Raw genomic sequence first — 15,152 nt, forward strand, 5'->3', positions numbered from 1 at the left:
TGTTTTGATTTTAACTTCTCTTATTATTAGTAATTTAGAGCATTCATTTATATGGTTGTGAATATTTTGCAATTCTTTTTCATAGTGTTGGTTCATATCCTTTGACCACTAATGTTTTGGGAAATAAACACATCTACACACACAAATATGTGTGTGTGTGTGTGTGTGTAAATTATATATCTTGGATACCAAATGTTTATTAGAGACATTTGATACAATAATTTTTCCCCCATTCTACCACTTTCCTTCTTACCCAGAGTAATTAGTTTTATTTGTGCAGAAGCTTTTTGATTTCAAATAGTCAATGTTGTCTATTTATCTTTTGAACTTTCCTCTATCTCTTTTTTTGGTTAATTGTGAGAAGTATAAATATATATATATATTCTTCTAATTTTTAAATATTGTGATCTTTAATATTAAGTTCATGCATCCATTTAGAATGTATTCCTAAATATGCTATAAGGTGTTGGCCCAAGCCCAATTTCTGGCTGACTGCTTTCCAGTTTTCACAGCAGTTTTTATAACATAAGAATTTTTTTCCCCAAATAATTAGTGTTATCCATTTAATCAAATACTAGATTATTGAGTTCTGGTGTTTCTAAATACCCCTTATTTAGTCTTTCCCATTGATTTATATTTTTCCTTCACCAATATCAGATGGTTTTGATTATTGTTGCTTTAAAATATATTATGAGGTCTTTAATTGTTTCCCCTCATTTTCCCTACTTCTCTTCATCATTTCCTTTGATGGTCTAGATTTTTTGTTTTTCCAAATGAATTTTCTTGTTATTTTATCAAGTATCTCCTTGGTAATTTAATTTGTATACATTAAAAGTATGAAGTAGCTTTTGAAGTATTGTCATTTTTATTATATTGGCATAGTCCAGTCATGAGCCCTGGCTATTCCCTCAGGTATTTAAATTGTTCTTTATTTCTTTTAGTAGAACTTTGTAGTTGCATCTTTAAAATCTTTTGTGTGCTTGAGTAGATTGATATAGCCCTCCATCGTGTTGCTCACATGACCCAGAATGAGAATGGTTATTTTTTTATTTTTGGTTTAAAAATATTTTAATCACAAACAAAAAGAAATGTCATTATGCTGAATGAACTCTATATCCCTGGTATAAATATAACCTGATTATAGCATATACTTTTTATAATACATTATTATAACCTATTTGGAATATTTTATTTTTTGTGTCAATGTCAGTCTTTCTAAAATATAATTTCCTTATTTCATACAAAGAAAGATTAATATTTGTCTTAAGATGAAAACTTCAGGATTTTTGTCTACTTTCATTCTTCATCATTGCGTAGAGATGATCTCTAGGTTTCTTTAAATTTATATTAGCTGATGATAAGCTAGATGTGCAGTACAGCAATCAGTCAATAAATATTTGTAGATTGACTGGTTAAGAAATGAATATTATTATAAGCTCATTGAGACCTGAGGTTATGTTGCTAGTCAAATGTTAACCTCTCAGTGACCCAGGAAATGGTCTAAGAGTATGTAAAATAAAAAGAGTATATCTATCAGAATTTAGAACTAAAATGAAGCTTAGATATGATCGATTCTAATCCTTTCATTTTACATAGTATATACACACGTGTGTATGCTTACACGTGCATATTTGCATACATGTGTTCACAGACATACACAGACACACGCACGCATGTATGCATCCATACAACACATATATAAACACATACACGTGTGTATACATATGTATTCACATGTAGGTATACATAATCATACTTATATTTAAAGTGTGAGGACTTAGATTCAAATCCCAGCTTGGTTGCTCACTAATTGTGTGACCTTGGGAAAAGTATTTATCTCTCTGAACTTTAAGTTTCTCATTTACAAAAATTAGGCAATTATTTAAATAATATTTAAAATTCCTTCCAGATCTAGAATTAATGATATTCATCTAGAAACACACATATATAATACATATAATATACATACACACAAATGTAAATATCTTTAAGGACCTATGACTTAATTTAATCTTTCTGAGAATCGCTTTCATCATTCTGTCTCAAGTGTATTTGGATATTATTTTAGTGTTATTATTTTTGTCATTGAGAATACTCTATCCTTTCTCACAAAAGGCAATTCTCCATACCCTAGCTCAAGGATAAGGAATTTGCAGCCTCAAGGTCACATATGGTCTTCTAGGTCCTTGGGTGAGGCCTTGTGACTGAGTCCAAGTTTTACAGAACAAATCCTTTTATTAAGGGAATTTGTTCTGTGAAGTTTGGATTCAGTTAAAGGACTGCTCTTGAGGACCTAGAGGGCCATATGTGGCTTCACGGCCACAAGTTCTCCACCCCTGCCCTAGTTTAAGACTTCATGAGTTGCTGTGGCCAAAAACTTCATTAACCATCAGTTAATTTTAGGGTGATGAGCTTCTCTGGAATTAGAATTTGTCCATTAGGAATAGAGCCTTTCTGTCTATCTGAACCTGCATCCTTTCCAGCTTTACTAGGACCTGCCTGCTCTTGTACTGTGCTTGGATTTAGTTTTAGGCAGCTCAGATCCACTCCATGTCACCTGATCTGAAATTTAGCAGATTTACCTGATGTATTCTATTTGTAATTTGTGATTTTGTTTGGTTTAATCCCTGATAACTTTAAGTAGAATACCAAAAAAAAATATGGCACCCATTGTTGCTTTTGGTTCTAGGTTTGGAAGATTTTTTCAGGGATCCCCTGATGGTAGTCTGTGGAATGCATCCCTGTTGGAGATCTATTTTAGCTCCTAAGATACCATCTCAGTGTTGTTCTAACATTCTAAAAGTGCCCATCTCTTTTATGCCTCACTACACATTGCCAAGCTCTGAGAAATCCCAAGCTGCTTCACATAATCCATTAATTAAAATAAGACTAACATAGATGAGCTTAAATGAGAGCTTTGTATGCTTAGAAAACACTTGCTGTATGTAGAAAAAATATTTTTAAAAATTGGTTAAAAATTAAAAAAAATCAAATTCAGTAGACTTTATTTTATATCAAATAGACTCAAATAGAATGTCAGTTTGCTTTTCTGGGAGAATGTTAGCCCCTTTGAGTATAGGTTCCTATCTCTAATACCTTACACATTGTAATTAATTAATTTGTATTGAACTGAAAAGAACATGGAAAACCACGTTATTTGGGAGAATTCCCTTTTGTTTTGTTTGTAGGGGGATACATAACAACTTTGATCTTTTGCAGTCATTTTAACCTCTACACTCTCTTCTGTTTGCCAGATATTCTCATGGTTTAGAGACTGTTTTAGTTTCACAGCGGTGGAAGTTGTTTACTGTCCTGCTGTGCTTTTTGTGGGAGTCCCTTGTGTGATCTTTGAAGTACTGGAAGTCAATGAACTATGAGGACACCCAGGAGCATCTCCTTTGAAACTGCTTGGCACTTCTACTTTCCTCAGGACTTAAAGTCGAGTAGCTCAGGGCCTGCCATTGATTTTCACTTCCATTCATAGCAAAAGCTTCTCTTGATAAAGAAGCACTGCAATGTTTGATATAAAACATAAATACATTAATAGGATGTCTACGATTTAATTTGTTCAGCCAACTAACTATAAACTTAATTGAAAGGTCATTATTTTTTCTACAAAATATTATGAATTGTATTCTTCCTTTAGATAATAGGTGATGAAATGTAGAGAAATCTGAAATCCTTTTAACGAAAAGAATACAACAATACCTTACATTTCTCTGTCACCTGACAGTTTGTCAATATGTTTTTATATGCATTAATTCATTTCAGAAGAGGCAGTATGACACTGGGTTAGAGTACTAGACTTGAAATCAGGAAAAGCAGGGGTCAAATCTTACATGTCATAATTACTAGATGTGGGAGCCCCGGGCAAATCAATTAGCTCTCATTGAATGCTCCAGACAGCTAAGTAAAACTCATCTACTGACTCACCTTCATTTTCCACTTGTTTGAAGAGGGATTCCTCAAAAGGGTCACCACAGATGTTTCCTGAAACTCATTTCATCCTCAAATGAAGTGAATTTCCTACCCCCTACTGCTTCTAGGATAAACTACTTACTTGAGAACTTCCTTTGGAAGTTCCTTATGGCCTTCCTTTTGAGATTAATTTCACGTTGTTTTGCTCCTTCACATAAGCTACACTCAAGCCAAACTGGCCAATTTATTTGCTCTTCTATCTCCTACCTCCATGACTTTGTATAGACTGTCCATCAGTCTGGGAATGCAGTTGCTCCTCACCTCTGCCTAGTAGACTGCCTACCTTCATTCAAGGATCAGCTTATATTCCACCTCTTATAGGAAATGTTTCCTGATAATAATAATGATAACAGCTAACATTTATATAGTGCCTACTATATGTCAAGCTTCTGTAGTAAGTGATTTACAATTATTATATCATTTGATCTTCACAACAACCCTGGGAGGTAGATACTATTATTATCCCCATTTTACAGAGAGGGAAACTAAGGCAAATAGCAACTTAGTGACTTGATCAGGGTCGTACAGTCAGTTTGTGTTTTTTACTCAGTTCTTCTTGATTCCCAACCTGGCACTCTATTGCGCTACCTTGCTGTCTATAGGACACTAGTGTTCTTTACTTCCTCAAATTATGCTATCTGTCTCTCTATCATATGCCTTGAATATAAGCTCCTTGAAAGCAGCAATTCTGTGGCTACAGATGTGTGAGAATATCTTTGTGTTCCACTGTGCCTTTTATATAGGATGTCCCAAAAGTCTTCATGCAGTTTTAAGCTATGAAAACTACTAAAACTTAAATTTGCACTGAGAGTTTTGTGATACCCCATGTAGTAGGTATTTAATAAATGATTGTTGGATTGATTCAGAATTACTGAAGTTTGCCTCTGTGGGGCCAAAAGCAACAATAACTGGGGAACTTTATGGGAGAAGTAGAGAGTCCAAGATCAAAGATTCCTGATTTAGTGAGCTACGCAGTAGAAATCTTAAAATATGAGTTGAGAATAGCTAGAGAATCAAATCAGAACAACTAGACGAAGGGAACAATGAATCAATTTGCCTATAGGTTAAGAGATAAAGGGGGAGTCATAATAAGAAAATCCAAAAAAAAAATGGGAGGCTTTGAGATCTGAGCTTCAGAATATAAGGCTTTCTGGAGGAGCTTTTCATGATCCAAGCAATAAGGGAAGAATTCAGATCTGGCAATAAACTTAATATGAGTTGAAAGGGGGCAATTTAGGATGCAGAGATTTCCTTGAGGAAACAGTTGAAGTAATTTAAGTTTGGTATTACCAGACTCTGGACTAAGGTTGCAGCAACAGGGACAGAGAAGGATGGACATCATTTACTTAACTGCTTAATGAAAGAGTAAATAAACTAATTTGCATTTCTTTAATTATTTGTGACTTGGAGCTTTTCTTCTGGTTATTTGTTGTTTCCATTTCTTCCCTTGGAAACTCCTTGTTGACACAGTTTTGGACATGGCCTCTGTGGGGATTTATTTTGCTTCATATTTGTTACAGGGTCTCCTCCATCTATCCAAGTGGAGTGATGGTGTTGAGGAGAAAATATAAATAGTTATTAAGTGAAAAAATATTTTAAAAGAGTTTGATTTGCTTGACAAAGTTGCTATCTCCACATGTAGTGGAGACCACATAGCATAAAATTCTCAAGCTAGAAGTGACCTTAGTCTTCATCTAATCCAATATTCTGATATTAAGACCACCTAAGAAAAGTACATCTTCATTCATTGAGAATGAAAATGTGGTCAGCAGCATTAGATGCTGCAGAGACACCAAAGACAATGAGAACTGAAAAAAGGGAAAGAATTTAGAAAGTAGGGAATGACAGGTGAAGAGATGGGTGGAAAAATACACCATATTTTATGTACTTAATAGGTAAAGTGGAGGTGTCTTGTCTAATGGATAGGTCTTTAAAAAAAGTTTGAGTCTGAAGGTGAGAGAATGGATAGAAGCTGGGTGTGGTAGAAGGTCCAAGAGGATAATTTTCTTTTTGTTTTCTTAGGATTTAGGAGATCTGAGTTTGTTTGTTTTTTTTTCCAGGTAGGATAAGGAGTCAATGAAACTAAATTGAGAATGTAAGTGTGGAGTCTGTCCCTCACACAGGCATCAGCCTTGAATAACCATTCTATCCATGATGAGGAGAATCTTATTCATGCCTTTTCCTCCAAGCAAGGAAGGAAAATGGTAGTAAATGATAACATTCTCATAATATGACATTTGTAAACTCATATAAGTTCAGAAATTTTTTAGTGAAGGGACTGCAGCTACTGTTCATCTGATATTTCAGGAGCATGAAGTTGACTACCCTTCTCCAGTCCTTTTTGAAGGCTTTGGTTGTTTTGACATTGAAAATTCAACTGGGTGTAGTAAGGGAAGAGCACTGGCCATTGTATCGAGTATTTGGGTGTTTTTGAGTAAGTGTGGAGTAGGAGGAATAATGCAGTAGTGAGATAGAGGGCAGGTATAAGGGGCACAGAGGAGGGTTCCCAACGTAATCCTGCTCCATTATTCTAGATCAGACTTACCTCATGAGTTGATGTGTTCCATTGTGTTCTTTGGGTGGCTAGGTGGCACAATGAATAGAATACCCTGCCTGCAGTCAGGAAAACTCATCTTCCTGAGCTCAAATCTGGCCTCAGACACTTACTAGCTGTGTGACCCTGGGCAAGTCACTTAACCCTGTTTATCTTGGTTTCCTCATCTGTAAAATGAACTGGAGAGGGAAATCACAAACCACTCCAGTATCTTTGCCAAGAAAACCCCAAAGAGGGTCACGAAGAATTAGAAATGACTGAACAACAAGAATAATTTTATTTTTTGCTTTCTCTAGTTTTAATAACTATGTATCTTGTGAATTACCTGTTGACTTCAGATGCTAGGTTCCAAGAGACATGTTATCTAACTCTGCCTTCTTACAATTCATACCTTTTTGTTAGTTGTCTAATACTGTCTTTTCAGCTCTGGTTGGAGGATAAAAAGTCACCTGCTCAATGTGATTTATAAGAATTTACTCAAAAGGCAAGGCTGTCTATAGTTCTCATCATTAGAGATATGTTCTTTTAGAATCAATCAATAGTGTTCTTTGAAAAATGTAAATATTTTAGTTATAACAATTTGTAGATTAATTTATCAGAGATGGTAAGTCAATCACCTCAAAGTGCTTAGAAGGATTTAGATAAAAGAGAACTAAGTTTTGATGGGATGTGAAGAAAGGGCACTTCCTAACTTATGATCATCCTATTGGATTTACTGAAAGAATTGAAGTCTGCATGAAATGTTCTAGGCAAAAGGGTGATATGAGTGTGTACTGTTCACATAAAGGTAGGTTTCAAGGGATAAGGAGATAAAGAAAAAGAAGATGGAAATGCCTTAAAGTGCTTCTTCTACTTTAGAATTTTGTCCAGGTCTAGCATCGTATATGCTGACTTTCATACCCCTCCAAGATCTGGTCCCAGCTTACTTTTGCAACTTCTTGTCCATCTACTCCCCTTTACTCCTCTTCATTATATATATTTGCATAAATACCTTATCTATACTAACAACCTATAAGCTCCTTTAGGTCAGGAACTATATTTTTATTGCTTGTTATTATCCTCTATGTTACATTTTGTAGGCTCTCAAATATTTGAATGAATTAAAAGTGATTTTGGAAATTCAGCTTTGCATGCTCTATCTTGCACAAAAAGTTCTAGCAACTTTTATTTTAGATTTTAATTTTTTTATTTTTAGCTTGCCATATCATCAACATTTTTGCCTAGGTTGCTTGGATACTAATGTTTTCTTTTCTCCTTTATGAAGAGACTTTAGCAATGCCTTAGAAACAATTTGTTCAACCTTTAAAAAAAAATTCTCCTGGATGGAAGAAATAGAAGCACACTCATTTCAACTTCCTAACTATACCAAAACAGTTTGAAGATAATAGATGACTGTGAGACCTTAGATGTATTACCCCAGAATCACAGGATGTTAGGGCCCTTAGCAGACAGTCTAAACTAGTGAAAGGAGTGCCAGGCTTGGAATCAGAGGAAATTTAGCTGTGAATCCTGCCTCTAGCTACTATCAGGGAGACCCTAGAAAAGGCAGTTAAGCTAACTGAACCCTTGTTTTCTTGTTTCAAAAATGGAGAAAATGATATTTATACTACCTATCTCAGAGGGTTATTACACTTAATGTGCTTTGACAATCTTGAAACACTATGTAAATATGAGTTATTATATAGTCCTACTCTCTCATTTTACAAATGAAGAAATGATCAGAGGAGTGTCTTGGCAAGGTCATAGAGTTAGTGGCAGATCCAGGTTGAAAACCTTGGTCTCCTGACTCCTAGTTCAGATCTGTCTTTCTTATGTCATACTGGTTTTTTAGATATACACTCCAGTTACATCACTTTCTTTCTTCTTTTACTATTTTCATTTCCCTCTCTTTCATGCCCCTTACATTTCTCTAGAAGAATGATATAACTTCTTGAAGATTGGGGACAGCTAGGTGATATGTTGGGTAGAGTTCTGTGCCTGAAGTCAGGAAGCCAAGTTCAAATATGATCTCAATGACTTAATAGCTTTGTGACTTTGGGCAAGTCACTTGCCTTCTTTTTGCTTTAGTTTCCTCAACTGTAAACAGGGAATAATAATAGCAGCTACCTCTCAGCTTTGTGAGGATCCAATGAGATAATATCTGCAAAATGCTTAGCACATGCCTGGTATACACTAGGCATCATATAAATGAACTTGTTTATTATTAAGCCAGTTAGGTGGCACAGCAAATAGAGAGCCAGGCCTGGAAGATCTGAATTTGAATCCAGTCTCAGATACTTAGCTAGCTGTGTGACCCTAGGAAAGTCACATAACCTCTGTCTACTTCAGTGTCCTCAACTGCAAAATGGACCAGGTAAAACTTACTCAGGGATATATAAGTAGATACAATGATGCTGAAATTGGCTTGAGTTATGGGCAGGGTATAGGGTATAGTATATTCAGTATGAGTATAGAAACATCTTACCTCCCATGTGGTATTAATCCCTGTCAATGTTGCATTTGAATGTCATAGCTTCTTCAAATTTTCTGAAGTTGTTTTGAATTTATGATAGGAGCCCCTTTGTCTCTCTGAAGGGATCCTTGTGAGATTCAAAGTTATTCTTCACTGGCCATGTATTGGCAGAAGTCTTTCCAAGTGCTTCATAGAGTGAGGATCAGAAGACGAAAAAATTGATGCATGAGGATTGAACTAATACCAAGTAACTAGATGAGTAAAGCAACTGGGAAAGTGAGCCAAAATAAATGCAGTAAGAAAAACAAAGCAGAAGAAAGATGAGACAGAGCATTGTAAAAGTGGTAATCATAACCCCTATCATAATGAGAAATGATAGGGCAAGGTATAGAGTTTTGAAAAGGTCTCATTTTGTTACGTTACAGAATGAAGTCTGTGCCCAGCCCTATGCCTTATACATACTATACCCTCATGATTGTTTGGTAAGCTGCTCATTTGAGAGGTTGTGTTCTGTAGGTATGGAATAATGGATACATTGACAGACAAGGACAAATTGTTCATTTGCTGAATTGCTATAAAGGAAGGTTCATCATTACAAGAAAGGCATAGGTTGCCAGATACAGCCACTTTATTTATTTATTTATTTGTTTTTATGATTATAATTTAGTGTATTTCTCCCAATTCCCTATTAGATACAGCCACTTTATTGATTTATTTAATTGGCATAAGGAATTGTTCATTGGGAAGTGACTAAAAATCAACAAATCTTTAAAAATAGCAGAATTGGAATATTGGTCAGTCAGATCTAAACTATTATGTTGCTTTATCTAGAAGGTAATGACTATTGAAGTGGAGGTAGATTGTTTCTGGTGGCTATAATTTTAAAATATATTCATCTAATTCATAGCTAAAGGTTGAACAGAGAGAGTACTTGCAGCAAACAGAAAACTCATTTACTATAACAAATCAATGCACCAACTGCCACTAAGCCAAAACACATTACACAGAAACCGAATGGACAAACACCAGACCTTCTCCTTTTGCTCTATTTCATGTAGGTTTCTCAGCTGAGACAAAATGTTGGATTCAGGAAGTTGTTGCCATCTGCTCCCAGCATAAAGACCTTTCCAGTCATTTAATTATTTTTAAATGTTCTTAAGTGAAAATGTAAGATAAACACAGATTGAAAAGTGTGAGGATTGGATGACAAGAATGAAATTATATGCATTTTATATTTGTATTAATAGCTGCTTCACAAATATTGTGCCTTGCCATGCTTAAAGAAAAAAAAAATGTGTTTGCTGTTAAATTTCAGTTGGGGATTCACCAGCATTGTGGAACAAAAGAAACTACATGTAAAAAGCTTATGTGAGCCAAGAAATCCCAATTGAGAGAGGTTCTATCTCTGACATGGCACCATAATTGTAAATGAAATTTTTAAATATTTGGATTCTTCATGAACTATGCTGATTGCTTATTAGCCTCTGGACTCATTTAAGAGCACCATAGGAAAGTGGGAAGCTCTTACCAGCACAGTTTACAATGCACAGGTAATAGGAGATGCATTAACAATGCACAAAACTCCCATAATGGGACATACAATTTTAAAAGCAAAGATGATAAGCTGAACGAGGTATGAAATTAAGAGAAAGAAAACTGGTCAGATACATTTGTATTCTTTTATGGACTCTGGGTCTACTGGGGAATAATGGTATACCTTTTAGACCATAAATAAAGCCTTGGGGGAGGGAAACAAACCAGGAAGACAATCGCAAGTTTTAACTTTCTTCAATAAAATTAACATTACGTAAATCAATGTATTATCAATACATTATGCTCCAGGTCCCGTTAGACACCGTGAATACAAAGACAAAATCAAAACAATCCTTGCCCTCAAGAAACTTATACTGGGCAAGTGAGGGGGCATAACATGTAACCATGCAAGTAAATAAAAAAATAATGCAAAAAAGAAAGAAGAAAGGGCTAACAACTGCGGGGGGGGGGAGGTCGAAGATGGAGAAGGAAACGCGGAGGAGGGGGATGGGGGGGGGGGAGGGGGGAGGGGAAGGAAGTGCTTGGGCGAGGTGATACCGGATTAGAACTTTGGTGGTTTAAAGGAAGCTAGAGCATTCCAGTTTAGGAACAACCTTTACTTAGGTATCAGGTGGGAAACAGAATTTATATGTTGGGACTGAACAGTGGGAATGCCAGTTTCATGGTAGCAGAGAGTACATAAAGGGAAGGAGTATGAAATAAGATCAGTGGCAGTATGCAAGAGAAAGCTCAGTGGTTCAAATGCCAGACTTGGTGTGTTAAAATTATATTTTGTTCTGGTTCTTTGTCTATTCCTCCACCCCATACCGTTCTGAACAATATAGTGAATTTATAAGTAGTCAACATAAAGTATCAATAGTAGGAAGTAAAATGGCAAACGGAACCTAGAAGTCATGTTCCAACTGTCCCAAAGATCAAAATTTATAAATTGTATCATATATTAAGCAAAAATCACATCCTGGTGATATGTGCTAAATCATAGTAAGCCATCTAGGCTTTGCTGTCAGAGCTTTTTGGTCCTGTGATGCATAAATTTCATGAGTTTTAGACATCCGCAGTAAGACTAGCAGAATATAAAATGGTGCGATAACTCAGATGATGTGGATATGTTAACTTTAAAGTTTTATTGACAGTTTGGAAATGATCTGGATATATTAATGAACTAACCCTAAGTGGCATGTACATGAGTTGGTCTGTTTCCCACAAAACATTATGAAAATAAGACCCCAAACTCCTACTCCCCCCCATTCTTGTCCTCTTCCATTATAATTAGGTCCACGCTGCCAAGTGTTTCTAACTCTAAACCATGTTTACATGAATGATTCTCTGCCTCTGCTACTTTCAATCATTTTCCTCACTCTGGAGTTCCTTTATTTTGGGGTTCAAATAGTAGAATACTGATTGATAAATCTATCTATATATAGTTGACTATCATGTTCAACAAATAAGTTTATATTAGTATATTATATATATAAATATAAATCCATCTGTATATGTATACAGACATACTATATACATGTATAGATATATACGTGTTTATATATATAACATATGTAATATTTAAGAGAGAATCTTCTCTATAGAAAAAATTTTTCAAAAAACCTTAATGTAAATGAGTGTGAAGAATAAATATTATATAATGCCATTCATTTTCAATGGGATCCTTGCTTGTTAACTTAATTTTTTCCCCATAATTCATAGAAATTTTACAAAATGCACAGGGTTAGTATTTAAACCCATATGATTCAGTTTTTGTAGTAATCATTTCCGCATTTGAGGGACAGTATGTGTGATTTGATTTTCATTAGTGGAGCTAAGTGGAGTCCACAGACTGTGCTACTATCCTTACAATTGGTATAATTGGCAGGATAGTCTGCCTACCCCCTGCCCGAAAATTTTTGTCCTTACACTTGGGTGTCCTCTTGTCCTGTGTCAACCATTTGGACTATCCATATCTGATGGTACAGAGTCACATGACATGCATGAACATTAATTAAATGAGAAGGAATTATCCTTCTTTGTTCAGTTATCTGCTCAAGGAAGAGGCAATGTAGTATAGTAGAAAGAGCCAAAGTCTATTACTCATCAGGGGAGACCTGAGTTTGAACTCTATCTCTAGTATTTAATCTTGGGCAAGTTACTCCATTTATTTGAGCCTCAGTTTTCTTGTCTGTAAAATGGGAATAATAATACTGATATAACACATTTTGTAGGATTGAAGAAAACACCCTGCGAATGTTATAGAGTTGTAGCTGTTGCTCTTTGTTTAGTTTTGTAATCAAAATTTATTTCCTCATTCATGAAATAGGAATCATAATTCCCATAATATGTGCCTCTCAGGGTCATTGTGGTGATTACATGGAATAAAGTATATACAAAGTGCTTTTTAAATCTCAAAATGATGTGGCGATGTTGGCTATTGTTATTATGTAAGAGATATGTGGCATTGGAAGTGGTATGGCTAAGCTTATATTGAGAGTCACAGAGAACTACTCTGCCTGAAACAAATACTCAGGCTGCATAACAAAACTGTAATTAAATCCAACATTTTTTTTGAAGTATGTACTCAAAGAGGACTAATGTGGATTAATGGTGAGAAAGCCAGCCTCAGAGACAGGGATTTAGTCCCAGTTCTGAATCATTTCCTGTTTTGTAACTTGGGGCAAATCACTTCTAACTCCTTAGTGTTCTAGGCAACTTTTCAAGACTATAAATTGCAGAATAGTTGTAAATATGCATTTGTAGAGGTATTCTCATCATTGGGAATAGATATTGGGATCTGACAAATAATGTTTGTGGGACTCTGGGTAAGCTCTCAATGCTTCAGGCAGCTCTCTAAGACTGAGTTAAAGAGGAGTTGCTTACCATTGTTGGCAGAGGGAATTTCTTCACTGATAGAATCATATCCAGATGAAGCCCTGGGATGGAAAAAATATATCCAAAGAGCTACTACAGGAAAGTCACAGAGAAAATGGCCAATATGTAGTGATATTTTGCCACATAGCAGTGACAGGTAGTAGAAAATAATTTGCCGATGGTGGAATTAATTTTTACTGACTAGCATTGAATGAATGCTAACTCTTAATACTTCATCTTCAAAATAGTATTTATTTTTTTCAAATTTTATGTAAAAACAGTTTTTAACATTCATCTTTTAAAAAGTTGAGTTCCAAATTCTCTCCTTCCCCACCCACCTCGTTGAGAAGGCCAGCAATTTGACACAAACTATACATGTGCAATCATGCAAAACAGATATTTTTTTTAGTTATCATCCTTTCATAGTCACTCACATCTGTGTCCTTTTTCTATGTATACTCCTTCTAACTGCTCTAATAATAATGAAGTTATTAGGAGTTATAAGGTTCATTTTCCCATGCAGAAATGTAAACAGTTTAACATTATTGAATATCTTTTGATTTCTCTTTTCTGTTTATCTCTCTATTCTTTTCTTGAGTTTTGAAAGTCAAATTTTCTATTTGGCTCTAGTCGTTTTAACAGCAATGCTTGAAAGTCCTTTATTTAATTAAATATCTATTTCTCCCCTGAAGGATTATACTTATCTGGGTAGGTGATCTTACTTGTAATCTTAGCTCCTTTGTCTTTTGAAATATCATATTTCAAACCCTTTGGTCCTTTAATGTAGAAGCTTACTAAAGTTTGTGTTATTCTGACTGTGGCTCCCTGACACTTAAATTGTTTCTTTCTGGCTGCTTGCAATATTTTCTCCTTGACCTAGGAATTTAGCTATTATATTTCTGGGAGTTTTCATTTTGGGATTTCTTTCAGGAGGCAATGAGAAGACAGATTCTTTCCATTTCTATTTTGCCCTCTGGTTCTAGAATATCAGGGCAGTTTTCCTTGATGACTTCTTGAAAGATAATGTCTAGGGGCAGCCAGGTAGCACAGTGAGTAAGAGCACTGGCCCCAGTGTCACGATGACCTGGGGGATCCTTAACCCCAGTAGCTTAAAAAAAAAAAGAAAGATAATGTCTAGGCTACTTTTTTTTATCATGGCTTTCACTTCATTCAATAATTTTTACATTATCTCTCCTCAATCTATTTTCTACGTCAGTTGTTTTTCCAACCAGATATTTCATACTTTCAGTTTTTTAATTTTTAAAATTTATTTTTTTCTTGGTATCTCATAGGGTCATCGGCTTCCACTTGCTTAATTCTATTTTTTAAAGGAATTATTTCCTTCAGTGAGCTTTTGTACCTTCTTTTCCATTTGGCCTTATCTTTTTTAAGGAGTTGTCTGGTTCAGAGAACTTTTAAAATGTCTTTTTCTATTTTTGTGCTATGTTTAATTAGCTGTTGACTTTTTTCATGATTGTCCTTCATTACTCTCATTTCTTTCCTCAATTTTTCTTCAACTTTTATTTTAAAAAATTTGACATCTTTTTGGAGCTCTTCCAGGAGTTCTTTTGGGGCCTAACACCAATTCATATTCCACCCCCACCCCCTCTAACCGGAGGATCCCCGCCTGTAGCTGTTTTGACATTGTTTTCTTCTGAGGCTGTGTTTTGATTTTCCCTGTCACCATACTAACTTTCTATGGTCAGATTCTTCTTCCTTCTTCTTGTTCCTCTTCCTTTTCCTCCTCCTCCTCCTCCT

Source organism: Petaurus breviceps, unplaced genomic scaffold, assembly GCF_028583685.1.
Source record: "Petaurus breviceps papuanus isolate PSGF00001 unplaced genomic scaffold, PetGlider_PUasm1.0 226, whole genome shotgun sequence".
NCBI lineage: Eukaryota > Metazoa > Chordata > Mammalia > Diprotodontia > Petauridae > Petaurus > Petaurus breviceps.